The 16,320-nt window shown below is 48.7% G+C and overlaps 1 long non-coding RNA gene across 1 annotated transcript in view; it reads right to left on the reverse strand.

Annotated features, from left to right (window-relative positions):
* Positions 1-628: 628 nt before the first annotated feature.
* Positions 629-16,320, reverse strand: part of LOC138286755 (uncharacterized) — a 426,734-nt gene continuing 411,042 nt past the window's right edge. Inside the window, exon 3 of the long non-coding RNA XR_011202051.1 lies at positions 629-790. This is a non-coding gene — a long non-coding RNA (uncharacterized lncRNA). The remainder of the gene's footprint in view (positions 791-16,320) is intronic.

The following is a 16,320-nucleotide window of genomic DNA, read 5'->3' on the forward strand; positions in this document are numbered from 1 at the left end:
TCTTAACGGGTGTGAGACTTTTCTGTCTGCAACTTTGCCTATACATAGCTATCCACTTACTAGTCTTTTGTGAAAATTCAACACAATTATTTTTCCTATGAATTGCATTATGGATTTTTACAACAGCCATATAGCCCTGTTATTGTGATTACATCTTACTGTTGTTTTCATCTGTACGTTGATTCTTGCAGACTTGAGAAAATCTAGATGACGAAACACGTGTCAGATGCTTTCTTGGCTGTATCATGCATTGGAAAGAATAAACCTTAAGAGATTGCAAGTCGTGCCCAAGACTTTCATTGATATACTTTATTAAATATCTGGACTTTTTTGCAAACTGTTTTGGTATGCCCTGGCAACCTATAAGAATTAGCTGACTGCAGCATGTTTGGGGCAACCCAGATTTCAGCTGTTCCAATGGGAGGCATTCAGCCCCAGGCTGCAACCCAGATGCCTCGTACTGCACATCAGTGTCCTCTTCTAAAACAGGCACTTCATCCACACTGGAGTCATCATCAGATGATTGCTTTCAGACAGATAATTCACTGCCAGAATCTTGCATTTCCTCCTCTGCCTCAGATGCAGAGTCAGTCTCATAACCATGGTCAGAGGAAGATTCAAAAAGTATGCCAACAACCTGCTGAGCGGTCATCTTGTGGCTAGCCATAACTAATAACCAGAGTGTGGCTTTATCACAAAGACCTACATATACTGAAAAACATTACCACTCACTTGCCAAAGACAGCTAGAATCACCAGCACCTACTCTGCACAGCCACGGCAAGCACCCACTAAAAAGGAAAAACAAAATAAAATTAAACATAAGACAGCACAATACACATTGTGCACAAATACAAGGAGAATTTCAAACACAATAAAAAAGTAAGCTAAATATGCTGCATTATTACACTATTTAGAAAAAAACTCATTTGTGCATGGCAATGATACTCATTTGGAAGACAGTACAAAAAGTGTTTGTTACCAAGCACATGCAACTACGCAAACTGCAGTTCTACTACAGCCAGAACCACAAGCAAAGTCACAGCAAAGGAATCAAAAGTTTTGCATTAGAATAAAAAGGAGAAATAAAACATTATGATCACAAATGCAAATTATGTGCCAGTCCACACACCCCCCCCCCCCCATCAAACATTCAGAAACTTTCCCTGGTGTCTAATGGTTTTTGGCACCCCTTGGGGGCAGATGTGCCTAACAAAATTGCCAATCTGCCCACTAGGGGGGGCAAAAACGGGCAAAAACGGGCAACATAATTGCCCACTAAAGGGGAGTGACCCTTGCCCAAGGGGCCGCACGCCAAACACAAAGTTCAACAGCATTAAGAAATCCCTGGTGTCTCGTGGGCTTCTGTCCCCCTTGGGAGCAGATGGGCCTAAATAATAATGGCCTATCTGCCCTAAAAGGGGGCAGAAATGGCCAAAATATTCTCCCCCAAAAGGGGAGTGAACCTTGTCAAAGGGGCCGCTCCCCAAAACACAAAAATAACTCTTCTATTTAAATCCTTGGTATCTAGTGGGCTTCTGCTGCCAGGAATCTTTTGTGGCGATCCAGGAAGTGGTTGAATGTTCCTCGCTGTTCGCTACTATGGAAACTCAAGCTAAGTTTTTGGCTGTATGTTTCATGTGGTGTTTTGAAGGTGTCGGCTTCTGCAATGGCTTCTGTTTCCACTCGTTGCCATGTGTATCTGACAGATTGCAAAAGTGGACTTCGCTCGAAAGTCTGGATTGTTAAATATGCCCTTCACTGGTAGCCGTCTCTTTAAGGAGAATTTGAAGGCTATGCTCAACAAGGCTTTCAAAAATCAGAAACATGCCCAGCTTTTTCATTCCTATCACTGAGCTGACCCTTCTTGGAAGGTTTCTCGTAAAAAGCTCTCATGGAGTCTCTCAAGGCGGTTTCAGGGAAAACCTAAACAGTCTTCCTCATTCCTTGCTCGCTCTTTTTCCAAGCCTCAGTCTCCACCTGCGCCCAAGGCAAGGAAGCACTCCTGACTATTCCGCCGTCCCAGCGGCAGGTCGTCTTGCCTTTTTTCTTCCAATTTGGCAGAAACATGTTTCAGCCGTATGGGTTTTGCAGATCCTCTCAGAAGGATACTCTCTCTCAAGCACTTCCAACCTTCCAGTTCTCTCTCATGAGGTTGCGGATCTCATCAAGAAACATGCTGTGGTTCCACTGCCAGTGAAGCAGCAGGGTAAAGGGTTTTACTTTATGGTCTTCCTGGTTCAGAAGCCTGCAGGGAAGGTAAGACTCATTTTCAATCTCAAGCATCTGAACCTCTTTCTAAAGAAGCCTTGTTTCAAGATGGACACTGCAGCGCATCATCCCTCTTGCACGCCCAAGTGAATGGCTGGCCTCCTCGTATTTGAGAGATGCATATCTACACATTGTTATTGATCAGCCCCATCAGCGGTTTCTTCGCTTTTGTGTGGGTGGTGTCCATTGGCAGTTCAGGTCCTTCCCTTCGGCCTTGCCACCTCCCCTAGAGTGTTCACTAAGGTTATAGCCCCTCTGCTCTGGTGGCTTATCTTCATGGTCTGGGGATAATGGTTCAATACCACCTAGACGACTGGCTACTCCATCATCCTGTGGTGTCCGTGCTTCAGTCTCAGATTGTGCTGGTGTGCAACACTCTGGAGGACTTTGGCTTATTTGTCAATTGGGAGAAGTTGCATTCTACCCCTACACAGGATCTGCAGTTCATTGAGGCCCGTTTCCAGACAACTGTGGGCTTGGTCAGTCTCCTCCAGACCGAGAGCAGGTGTTGCATGACCTCTGCCTGGCTCTGGTCAAGAGAGATGTGGCGTCTGCTCGAGACTTGCTACGTCTTCTGGGTTACATGGTATGTAGATTTTTGATGCTACTCTTGTTTGACTCTTGATGCTTTATGGATGGGGTTTCAAATGTCCTTCCTTTATCTTTTAGGAATCCTGCATCTTTGTTGTCCCTCGGGCTCGGCTGCACTTGGTTCCTCTGAAACACCATCTACTCTCTCATTGGAAACCAGGACTTTGTCCACTGGATTTTCTGGTCCCTGTCTCCCAGCACATCTGGCACATGCTACAGTGGTGGCTAGGTTCCGTCAACTTGGTCAGGGGCTTTCCTCTTGTCCCCATCCCAGGGTTCTTACTTTTATTGCCAGACGAATGGGGTGGGAGGGTACTTTGGACACCCTCTCTGTTCAGGGACAGTGGTCTCCTCAGAAAACCAGGCTCTTCTAATTAGAGGTGGTTAAAGGCAGTTTCTCTGGCCCTGCTGCATGTTTCCCCTTTGATCGCCAATCAGGTGGTTTTGGTGAGGACAGACTACACTGCTGCCAAATCTTATGGCAACAAACAGTGAGGGAATGGGGTTTCTGGCCCTGGCCTCTCTAGAATTTCAGATAGGGAGTTGGGCAGAATCTCACATACTGTTCCTCTCCAAAACGTGTACTCAAGGGAAGGGCAATGTGCAAGCAGTCAGGCTCAGCATGGTTTTTCATTCTTCCCTCAACTTCTGTCTGGATCCTTGCATTTTCAACTAGCCGTGCCAACATTTCGGCACTCCCCAAATCAACCTGTTTGTCTCTGCATAGAATTCCCTTCTTCCCAACATTTTTTCCAGTGAGCCCCAGATCTGGGGTGTTGGGGTTTGGATGCTCTATCCCAGCGCTGGCCCCAGATGCTTCTGGATGCTTTTCTTCCATTCCCTCTTATTCCCAAGCTGTTGGCCAGACTTTGGAGGGAAACTGTCACCCCCTTTTGGCCCTGGATGGGTTGCTTTCCTCTGTTGCGTCCGATGGCGGTAGCAGCAAATGGGTCCTCCTGTTCCACCCATGTCCCCTTCGGACTCCCGTTCTTCCACCAGGCACTTGTCGATGGATGTGTCTGTCTAGGTATGGCTCTTGAAAGGAGGGGTTTGATGTTGAATGGTCTTTCCTCTCTGGTGACGGCCTCCATTTAACTCTCTCGAAGGGGATCAACTAGGAAAGCTTATGCATATCATTGGTCTTCCTTCTTTAAGTGGTGCAAGGATAAGTCTTTGGATCCTGCAACTTGTCCAACCTCCTGGATCCTTCAGTTTTTGCAGGAGGGCTTCCAAAAGGGTTTGGCTGTTCCCACTTTGAGGGTGCAATGGACGGCTAATCAGGTGATTCGTTCACCTTTTGGTATTCCTGAACTGGTTTCTTTGGGCTCCCATCTTCTTAAGGGTTTTTCTTTGGTCAAAACTTATGTTCATTCCATGGTGCCTGTCTGGGATTTGCCTTTGGTTCTTCGGGCCCTTTATTCTCCTCCTTTTGAACTTCTAGACAGTCTGAGTTCGAACTTTTGTTCTTTGAAAGTATTCTTCTTGGTGGCCATCACTTCTGCACGGAGGTTGGGTGTGCCTGGGTCTTTGTCAATCAGACTTATCTATTTGTAGTTTTTTTCTGACAGGCTTGTCCTACAATTGGGGCCCTGGCTTTCTCCCCAGGTTGTTTCTTTCTTTGACTGGCACCAGGATATAACTTTGCCCACTTTCTTCCAGAGCCTGCTACTCCTGAGGAGGAAGCCTTGCCCAAGTTGGATGTCTTGAGGGCTGTGACCGCACCATGGATTTTCATCACTGTGAGAACCTCTTTGTGAACTTTGGTGTTTTTCTCATGGCCTGAAAGCTTCTACACCTACTTTGAGTCACTGGATTCGTTCTTTGATTTCCTTGGCTTATGATTCCTAAAACGTCTGTATGCCGGGTGGTGTCCAGGTGCGGTCCGCGAGGGTCATGGCTGCTTCATGGGCAGAAGCTCAAGGTGTTTCTATTTTGGACATTTGTCAAGCAACCAGTTAGGATTCTCCCTCTACATTTCTCACACATTACAGGTTGGATGTGAATAATTCCTTGCCTTTTGAGTCTCTTGTATTGGCTGCTATTACTAAGTGAACTGTTTGGTCTCCTGTTTGATGCCTCTCTGGTTTGCAATAAATATGTTTCTGCAGTCCCCATGGTTGTGTGGCATTGTTCCTCTGGGGATTCAGGTTGTTCTGGATTCGCTTTGGTATATCCTTATGTCAGTATGTATTGGGACGAGAAATCGGGTTGAGGAGGTGATGAACTATTTACTTACTAGTAATTACCATTACTCCGAATACCCTATTTCTCGTACTAATACTTACGTCCCACCCTCCCTGTTCCTTCCCGGATCACAACCTGACCCCTTGATTCTTCAGCTCGGGGATATGCAGGATATTTTCTGGGATCCTTACCTTTTTACCACCAGGTTGGTGGAAGGTGACTGGAGGTTAGGAAGGGGGAGGGGGCTTTGCAAAGAGCCTTTATGATTGGTTCTGGTGAAGGCACCTGGGCCTGGGTAGAGGTGGAACACCTCATGTCAGTAAGTATTGGTTCAAGAAATAGGGTATTCAGAATAATGAGAATTACCAGTAAGAAATTAATTCCTTCACCACCATGGAATCTGATGCTAATGATAAATGAGCATTAAAAACAGACTCAATCTTGAATGCACCCCATATGTCACAAACAATACTTTCATGATAAAGATGACTTCACTAAGCATGTGCAACTAGAGGGATTCCTATAAATCATATGATTGCCAGGTATGATAGTAGTACTGATAAGCACTTTGTGAAAATCAATAATTAGTGTCTTGGCAATAAAACGTGTGTTTTTTACTAAAAATAAAAGGTAGTAGGTCAGTGCACAATACCATATTTATGAAAATGACAACCTTCACTTGGGGGACTATTATATGTTGAAATGTCTGTATTTTCGGAAATAATTATATATGAGGTACACTGATAAAACTCCAGGAGCCCAGTCAGTCAGCGCTCCAAGCCTTCCCTCTATGCTTGCTACACAGTGGCATCAACCGTACTCCATTAGTAAGTCATACTTCAAACATTTCTTTCTGATCTGTGTCAAACTGGGGCAACCCCGCCATTCCCAAATAAATTCACAGCCAATCAATGTCATGGTGGGGATGCTGGATATACAATTGTTCAACAAAGTTAGTGAGAACTTCAGTGATGGCCACTGAGTACAGTTGTTTCAATCCTATTCAATAACAATATATTATGATGGGCGTAAATTGGTAACTCAGCTAATCCATGTTTTTTCACAATATCCTTTAATTTGTGTTACGTCTTTTCCAGTTGTAATCTTAGCTGCATATTTTGCTATTGGAGACTACCACATACCATAACTTTCATAACTCTCCTTGCTTTGCCTGAAGAAGCACCATTCCCTATTCCCATCAATTATAATTATTATAATTATGATAATGCTATGTGAACATCTACTCCAGATCTCACATTTCAGAACTCAACACCCCGGTGTGCCTCAACTTGTGGGAGACATGGTCGGACCTCATCTATCCAGGTACATGGCCTTGGTACCTCTAACATAAATGTCTTGAATGAAAAGGTGTAAGCATTTCTGCTGTACGGTGTTAAGTAAACTGAGAACACGTGTTGTGGGGGTGCTTCTTCTTTCAGGTTCAACTTAAGATTTGGGGGAGAGGGGTTCTGACAACGCTTTCATTTAAAGCACTCCTAAAGGTGTCGGCTGAGATCATTGGGATATCCTGAGGTGGACTGAGCACTGCTAGTAAAACCCAGAAAATAATCACAGCCACCACGGGGGGTTCTATAAATTTATGAGACTGACTTGTTTTTCATCCAGGAAGCTATAAAGCAACACCTATATGATGTTGGTATCCATAACCACCTTCGCAGATCAGAAAGGAACACCGTAGGCCACCCCTGTCACCAATACCAAGTACACAGAGTATGAGGATAAACAACATGTGTCCCATCCAATCATCTGCAAAGTGGCCATGTTCAGGCACATTCAGATATATTTTTTGTAGGTATACCAGTTGGACGGTATGCTGCCTCAATTATGGGAAGACCCTGCCTCGCCAAGAAGCACGCACAGTCCATGTCAGTAGCTGTACCTGATTCGCCATCATGTGACTACCTGTGTCACACACCGACTGCCCAGATCTCAAATTGATTTCCCCGTCGTGGGGACATTTTCAATGTCATTCTTTTATCCTTAGACGACCGACTTTTATAGGTCTGCCCTGCCCACTGCAAACAAGCAAGATACAAACACTAAAAGGGTAAAACATAGCACAATCCTGACCTACAATCATCTAACTTACAACAAACAATTTCTTTAGCCTTGTCAAGCATACACTTCCAGTCAAGCATCCTCAAACGAGACAAGGCATAACATTAGACAACCACCCGCCCCCTTCCCAACTAAAGCACCGAAAATTCCACACATAAAACATAAAAATGGTAAACCTGAACTTCAACTAGTCAGTGAGGACACACAGACAGCTACACGACCTGTTGTCTCACTCCTGACAAAGGGGCACCCACCTAGGGTCATACTGTGTAATAATACCTCGTTTAGATATAGGCATCCCGACCAGGAATGTTGCTCCTAGCACAGTTCTCTGGCGGGCTTCAGAACAAAATTGAGGTGGCATGTATGCAAGGGTACACCCTGAGCCCCCCTCACATACACAAAAACTAAAGTTTGAATGGAGTAAATTGTCCACATCTATTACTACATGCACACAATAACCTGAAGCGGTGGGACAACTGGTTAAACGATGCTCCAATACTTTTCAATATCATAATTTCAACAGAGGGTTCAAAGGCAGAGGGATTATGTAAAGCAACTCAAGTCAATACTCTGCGGCTGACAGGGTGTCATCCTGGTCCACCACCACCCTATATGTCGAATAAGCACCCAAATTATTCTCATTCTTTTTAGTATCTCCTGAGGGCCCAGTCCAGCAGGATTTGTCCCAGACTAGGCTCTGGAAGCTTCAAAAGTGTGACAAGGATTCTCGTACCATGCAGGGAATCCCAAGCTCACACCAGTGTGGAAAAAAAGGTGAATCTTGTCATCATTCCTCAGCCTACGTTTCACTGAGTCGAATCATTTTCTGATAATCTGATGTGTGCAGACCAAGAACATCATTACTGATAGACCTTCATATTCCCCCTTCATGAATACTGCAGTATGGTATCCCTGTCCCCTCACTACGAGCTAGGATCAACCTTGGGGAATTTCTCGGTTTTGGGGCGGCAAGGGGAGACTATCGCCCTGTGAGTACCCCACCAAAAATACATATGACAGCCTCTTAGGCCGCAGTGTTTTTATGATCCCGATCTCCAGAAAGTCCTGGAGAAGGAACCTCAACCCTCTTCAGAAAACCCTCAAAACACAAGTGTCCTCAGCTATCAGTTCCAGAGTTTGGGTAATCTCCTTCAGCTGGCTATTTAGCTAATTGGAGTAACAATGTCAGTAACAGTTTCAAGCACATCTTCTGGTGCACGTGTCTTGTCAGCATCTTGTGAAAATCAACATAGATGAGGTTCATTTCAAAGCAAAAGCCTTCTATTTTATTTTCGAGCACAATTTTGAACTCAGTAATATCATAGAGCAAACCTGTGTGGGGGTTCCATCGCCTCCCACTGTCTTGGTTTTGACCATAACAACCGCAGAAGTATCCACCTGCATTACAGAACCAGGATACCAGGGATCACTATTCAGCACTCAGTTGAGCATCCCAGGACCCAGAGCAAACCAGATTCTATGTGCCAGTGAGGCAGTTACTTGACCCTCAGCGCATGGTAAGGAACCTAGGACGCCAATCCTGTCCCAATATCAGCTGAGTCGCAAGTGGCACAAACAAGAGTCAGGGGCTGGGCCCCTTTAATGTGGTGGTGATCCCTTCAGTACCTATAATGCTTTAGGGGCCGGATATGTCTAAAGTGAAACCTCCGCAGAGAACATCTGTGCCATCATCTTCAGCACAAATCTTTTCTCCCTGTCTTTCAGCATGTGTACACCTTCAGAGGACAAGCTAGCCACCTTCCACTCCACAGTGCTTTCCACTTCTCACGCTACTGCGGCAGTGGTCGCATGCCAGGTGTCTGCCTGTCTGAATCCCCTAGGGCACCAGGCACTGGAAGCCCGTTCCCCAGGCCAGGACTACTGTCTGGAAAATCAGGGGAGATAGTGCCAAATCACATCTTTGTGTAGTGAACATTTTGGTGCTGCTGAGAGACCAACCCACACTCCCAATTGGCAATCTTTCAGACCTGTGCAGTCGTCGCATAGAAGTAGCACCAAATGCCACCAGGAACGATGGGCCCCAACATCATCTGTCACTGAACTGCAGTCCTTTCTTATGTCTAGGGTTTACAACACACCTTAAGAATGTCAATCTGGGTTCCACCAGTTGTAATCAGCAGCCACACTTCAGTTCAGCCTACATGCAGGGGAGGTCAGGCACCATTTTTTCTCTGGTAGATGGTCACCAAGATCGAAGTGGGAGTGCCTCCGCCAGCTACTCAGTAAGTCCGGAACAAATCAGTCACCATATACCCATGCCAGCTGGATGCAGAGTCACGGGCATATCCAATTGAGAGAGCTAAGGGCTTTCATGCCAGTTTTAATTTAGGGTTTTTTAGGGATTTATAGGATAAATGGGGTATCCATGGGATGCTCGCAGATCTCCAGGCCAGACCACTATTTTGGTATTTGTTCACAGGTTTTAGTACAAGGGTGACCCACCACATCTGAGGGGGCTTGTCTTGCCTGGCACACCACAAACGTTATGCAGTACTTCCTTCCCCCACACTCCTAGCCCACATCCACCACTTTAAAAGATCTCCAGATGTCTCCCGTTAACCAAGAATAGTAGGGAAGACCATCCAGTATAGGAAGCAAAGATATGAGGTCAAGTGGGAGGCATTCACACTGTAAGTTGAGCAAGCAACAGGTGACAGTGACTGTTAAGGATCTGCACTTAAAATATGAATGGATGGGGGGCAGGGCCAGCCAACTTGGCCGACCGGGTGTGAAATCCGGAGGCTCTGCCGAACCTCCCCATGACCACGTCTAATGCAGTGGTGGTGGGGAATTCTCCGCCATCAATGACCCGATGAAGGTGACGGGACTGCCAGGGGAGCAGAAAGACGCCGAGGCAGAGCCCCGCAGATGAGCGGGCCGCCCCAAGAGGCGGAGTGCAAAGGCAGGTAGGAGCGCGGCCCGGGTGATTTCGTGGGCCGCAGCCCGACGACGGATCGGGGCCGCACACGGCAAACAAAGAAATGGAGGCGGCGGCCCCCTTTGGCAATAGGGGTGAGCTGAGGGGCTCCCCTGAGGTGTCCGGTGGCCGCGCGGAGAGAAGCGGCGTGGCTGCACCTTAGATGGCGCTGGGCCCCGGGTGGACCTTCCGCATGCTGAGGACCCGAAAGTGAAGGGGCACCGGCAGTCCCCCGTTCCTCCAGCAGGGGGGTGAATTGAGGATCGATGCCTGACCCCAAGATGGCGCCCAGAGGCCTGGCTTGAAGAGGCTCTTGCTGGTGACTGAGGCGGTGAGACTGAGCGATCAGCCCCCCCCTTTCCTGTGAGGAAACCCAGGGGCGGCGGCAGGATCTCCTAGAAGATAAGACCCTGGTGAGCGCATATGCCTCGGTGGAGAGTGCAAGCCAACAGGGTCTCTAACTATTTCACTGCTGATGGAGCTGGAAGACTTGCCTTGCCACAGGCGGGAGAGATGGCGCTGACAAAAGAGGACCTCCTGCCCTCCCTTCGCACCTTCAAGGTGGAATTAAGAGAGGAGCTCACTGCCGACATTAAGGCAAAGTTGGATACGTTCCAAGCGAACTTTAATAGTAGACTGTCCTCACTCCAAGCTGATGTGGACTCAGTTGGGACCCACACTTTGGATCTGGAAATGCAGGTCCAAGAGGTGCAACAGTGGCTCACCCCTGTGAAGAAAGAAGTCACGAGCCTTAGAACGCAACTCCAGCTCACCATGCTCAAGTGCGAAGACTTGGAAAACCGCGCCCGCAGAGACAACATCAGACTTCGGGGGCTGGAGGAGGGCAGCGAGGGAGTGGATCTGGAGGCCTTCGTGGTGGGCCTCTTCTCCACCCTCCTGGGTGAGGATCATTCGGCGGTACAAGTTGAGAGGTTGCACAGGGTGGGGAGCCGTGCCACCAACAATGGAAGGAGGCCCAGAGACATTTTGGTGAAACTGAGCTTGTTTAAAGTTAAGGAACGCATCCTCCAGCGGGCGCAACAACAGGACTCTGAGGGTCATTCTGACCCTGGCGGCCGGTGGCCGCCAGGGCCACCGACCACGGGAGCACCGCCAACAGGCTGGCGGTGCTCCAACGAGCATTCTGACCGCGGCGGTTCAGCCGCGGTCAGAAGCGGAAAGTCAGCGGTCTCCCGCTGACTTTCCGCTGCTCGTGTGAATCCTCCATGGCTGCGGAGCGCGCTCCGCAGCCATGAGGATTCTGACCCCCCTACCGCCATCCTGTTCATGGCGGGAAAGCCGCCATGAACAGGATGGCGGTAGGGGGGGTCGCGGGGCCCCTGGGGGCCCCTGCCGTGCCCATGCCAATGGCATGGGCACGGCAGGGGCCCCCGTAAGAGGGCCCCGCAAAGTATTTCAGTGTCTGCCTTGCAGACACTGAAATACGCGACGGGTGCCACTGCACCCGTCGCACCTTCCCACTCCGCCGGCTCGATTACGAGCCGGCATCCTCGTGGGAAGGTCGTTTTCCCCTGGGCTGGCGGGCGGTTTTTCAGCAACCGCCCGCCAGCCCAGGGGAAAACTTGTAATACCCGCCGCGGTCTTTTGACCACGGCGCGGTATTTTGGAGGGCGGCATCCTGGCGGGCGGCCTCCGCCGCCCGCCAGGGTCATAATGAGGCCCTCTGTCTCTTTCCAGGGGGCACATTGCACCCTCTTTCAGGATATTGCTCCAGCAACATTGGCCTGACAGCAGCAGTTTCACCCTGTGACAGAAGCACTAAAATCGAAAAACATAAGGTACTGATGGACATTTCCCTTTGGTCTGGCTTTTGAGGCGCACAACAAGACTTGCCACTTCGCGGACGTTGGGGAGGCGGTGACCTCACTGGGAATACAGGGGAAGAGCTCAGAAGACGGGCTCACCGCACCTGGTGATGCGCGAGAAATCGCACTCTCCGCATGGCATGCAACTGCCACAGAACCAGCGAGGGGCTAGAACGAGCTTCCCGGGTGGCCCCATGTGTGGGACATCATTGCGCAGGGCGGGGGGGATGGTCCCCTCGAGAGGGGTGCCTGGAGAATTGAGGATCAGAGAGGATGCAACCACCGGAGGGACAGGTGTGGTGTGGTCCCTCTCATGCCACGGATGAGTGATGGTGGGGGACTCCACTCCTGCCACTGAATTGGTTTTCGTGGAGGGTCTGGTGGGAGAGCAGTGGTTGCATACCCTGTCCACACCATGAGGATCACAAGGAGGTTTGACAATCTGCAACCTGTTGTTCATGGGGTTTTTCCTATTCTGAAGTGTTTTTTCTGTTTGGTTACTGTTCACTATCCCTACATAGTCTGGGAGGGCTATCAAGGAGGCCAGAAGAACATTCGGGACACTAGGACGAGGAGAGAAGGGGGGAGGGATCTGGGAGATTGCCAAAGGATGAAGCTCGCTCGGGCGAGGGAATTTGGGTTGCAGTGGTGCAATGTTGGAATTGTTATCATGGAATGTTAAGGGGTTGAACTCACCCAATAAGCGGTCACAGGTGAGAAAGTACTTTGATGATCCTCACTATGATATAGTGGCCTTGATGGAAATGCACCTTAAGAGGGGTGAGGGTCAGCGCCTACACCACAAACAGTACCCACAAATATACACTGCTTCAGCGCCAACAAAGCACTGTGGGGTGGCCCTGCTATTCCACAGGTCTATTCACTTCCAGAGTACGGGGTCCAAACAAGATAAGGAGGGTAGATATCTAATGTTCAAGGGTAGCCTGGGCGGGAGGATCTGCAAGATAGCCACTCTTTATGCGCCCAACAGTGGACAAACACAATTTGCTACTGGGCGATTTTAATCGGATCTGGGATCCCGCCCAGGACACAACACACCCCCAGAGAACACCTGCAAGTGTTTTTGCAAGATCAGTGAAGTCGGCCCTCCACAGATTAGGGCTCTTTGATTCTTGGCCTACCCTTAACCCACAGAGAAGGACTATACCTTCTTCTCCCATTCCCACAGATCTTATTCAAGGATAGACTATATATTTTTAAATTGACCTCTTCGTCAGACTCTCCGATCAGTAGCCATTCATCTGATTATTATATCTGACCATGCTCTAGTGGAGACTGGCCTGGATTGGTCCCTAGCGCGCTCAAAAACCAGGTGGTGGTACTTCCCAAATATTTTTAACCGTGACTCAGTCACCCGCAATGACTTGCGGAGAGCTATCAGAGAATACTTCCCACATAATAGAGCGGGAGACACTACCCCCCCCATTCTCTGGGACACATTCAAGGCGGTCATCAAGGGCACGTGCATTTCCTTAGCATCCTCGCTATATCAGTTAAACTCTGAAGACCGACACCTCTTAGAAAATGAACTAAAAGTAGCCGAACAGGCCCACAAGCTCTCCCCAACCTGGCAGGCCCAGAGGAAGGTAACTGCCATTAAAGGCAAACTGCAATCCATATACACGAATAGGACAGAAATAGCACTGTTGAGACTTCAGAAAATGCACTATGAAAAGGGTAATAAAATGGGCCCTCCGCTGGCTAGGCAACTACGCGCCAAACAAGCCAGGGACTATATAGTGGAGGTTAATGATGTGACTGAGGGAACATTATTCTGACGATGAGAAGGCACAAGCTTTTAGGGAGGTTTATGTGCATCTTTATCAATCGGATGAGCCGAATGCCCATGCTCAAGAGAGGTACTTGCAACACACCCACCTTCCGCAGGTCTTCCGGGAGCCGAATGACGTACTGGCAGCCCCAAAGTTCAGGCGGCTATCAACTCCCTCCCACTTCATAAAGCACCCGGTCCTGATGGGTTTACTGTCCATTTTTATAAATCCTTCAGTGCGAAGCTAACAGTGCATCTCACCGAATTGTTCAATTATGTAAGAGCGGAGGGTGCATTGTCCTCCACTATGGGAGAGGCCCTGATCACACTTATTCCCAAGGCGGGGAAGGATCCTCAATTATGTGTCTCTTATAGGCCTATTCCCCTACTCAACCTCGATGCAAAATTATATTCCAAAATTCTGGCGAGGAGGCTTGAGGAGGTGCTGCCGGATTTGATACATCCTGATCAATCGGGCTTTATCAAGGGGCGACAAATGCACAACAACTTGAGACTAGTCATCCATCTGATGGAAAAAAGTAACAAAGAAACGGGAACACGCACTATTGCTAGCACTAGATGCTAAAAAAACATTCAATAGGGTGGAGTGGTCTTTTCTGGTGGAGACTTTGCTGCGTTTTGGGTTTGTGGAACAATTGATTGCAATGGTGATGAGCAACTACTCATGTCCCTGGTCCCGCATACTGGTAAACGGGGTGACCTCCGATTTCTTTGACTTGTCGCGGGGAACAAGGCAGGGATGCCCTTTTTCCCCGTTGCTTTTTGCACTTAGTGTTGAACCTCTGGCGGCACGGATTAGGGCATGTCTGGATTTCAACAGCATCACGTTTGGCCCGACCACCATAAAATTTCCCTTTTTGATGATGACATTCTGCTGTTCATCACTGAACCCCGCACATCCCTTTTGACAATCCAGGAGGAGCTGGCTCTTTTTGAGCATGTGGCAGGCTTTAAAGTAAATAGCGAAATCATATATCCTCAACTTGACCATACCCCCCGCTGAAATGGGACAGATGGCTTCCGCAAGTCCATTTATTTGAGCTAAAAAAGAAATTACTTACCTGGGTATCAAGCTCATTCCTAGGGTTGCCGACCTGTTTAGGGCCAACTACCCACCACTACTTAGGACATTGCGAGAGGATTTTAAAAGATGGTCATCGCTCTGGCTCACCTGGCAGGGTCGTATCAATAGCATCAAGATGAAGGTGCTCCGACGCTTCCTATATTTGTTCCAGAGCCTGCCCATTGACACTCCTACCGTTTTTTTTTACGGAGACATATGTTGTTCACGAGGTTTATATGGCAGAGGTCTAGAGCCAGACTGTCACACAAGGTACTTATGCGCCCCAGGGAGGGGGGCGGTTTAGCACTCCTCGACCTCCTCAGCTATTATAGAGCGGCACAACTCCGTGTCATAGCTGAATGGTCCCTCCAGGAGTCGGTCAAGTTGTGGCTCCTTATGGACAGGGCAGTGACGGGATGGGCATTTTGGGACGCCCAAAGGGGCACGACCAAAGAATGCATACCTTAGTAGTGTGGGTATGGTGATAAGAGCTTACGAGATTACATCTTTTCCCTCGCCGCATACACTCATCCATTTTAATATGGCCTTTCCTCTGGGGAATTCGCCGGGGCCCTTCGGTAAGTGGAGGGAAGGTGGCTGTCTGTGGATCGCAGACCTCTTTCATGGGGAACAGCTATGTACATTCGATAACTGTTGCAGGGACTTTCAGCTGCCCCCATCCGAACACTTCCACTACACTCATTTAATTAATTGGGTTATACAGCCTCACATGCGAGAAGCGGCCACCTGGGACCTTCTCCCTCTTCGTGAAGTAGGGAGGAGGGGCGAGGGGTAGTATATCCACACTGTACAAAATATTGGCCTCTGCGCAGCGCACGCCTACCCCCGACACATCCCCTTCTGGGAGCAGGTGCTGAGTTCTCAGTAGAGGAGGACCGCTGGCATCGCCTATTTAAAGATACAACCAAATACAACCTCTTGATGGGAGCCAGGGAAGAACACTATAAGCTACTTTACAATTGGTACCTCTACCCTGAGAAACTTAAGAAAATATACCCCCAGGTATCAGACAAGTGTTGGTGGGGTTGCGGAATGCTGGGGGACTTCAGGCATATACGGTGGGACTGCCCTGCCATCCGTCTGTACTGGAACTAAATCCTATCTCATTTAAAAGTGATGCTGGGCTACCCTGTACCGACCTCTCTGGAGCATATTCTGCTGGGCCTCTGCACTCCGGAATTGAAACATCAAACGCAGGGAGATAGTTCCATCATGTGGCTGGCGTTAGGGGCGGCGAAGACAGCTTTAGCGTCATTTTGGAAAAAAAGTGGACCCACCTCCAATACCTATGTGGTACACGAGGCTGTGGAACAGCCTCGCCATGGAGCATTTAGCAGACAAATTAAATGACTCTCGAAGAAGCTTTGACTATTTCTGGGATCCCCTGGTTAGGTTCCTCTCACAGGGCTTGCCTCTTGCATCTTGTAGCCCGCGTCTTTGGGTTCTGCATCTATTCCATGAGTAGGGGCTGTTCGGGAAGGGAAGATGAGTGTGACTAGAGGTGACGATCCTGGGTCAGGGAGGGGACCCAT

The sequence above is a fragment of the Pleurodeles waltl genome, chromosome 3_2 (assembly GCF_031143425.1).
Source record: "Pleurodeles waltl isolate 20211129_DDA chromosome 3_2, aPleWal1.hap1.20221129, whole genome shotgun sequence".
NCBI lineage: Eukaryota > Metazoa > Chordata > Amphibia > Caudata > Salamandridae > Pleurodeles > Pleurodeles waltl.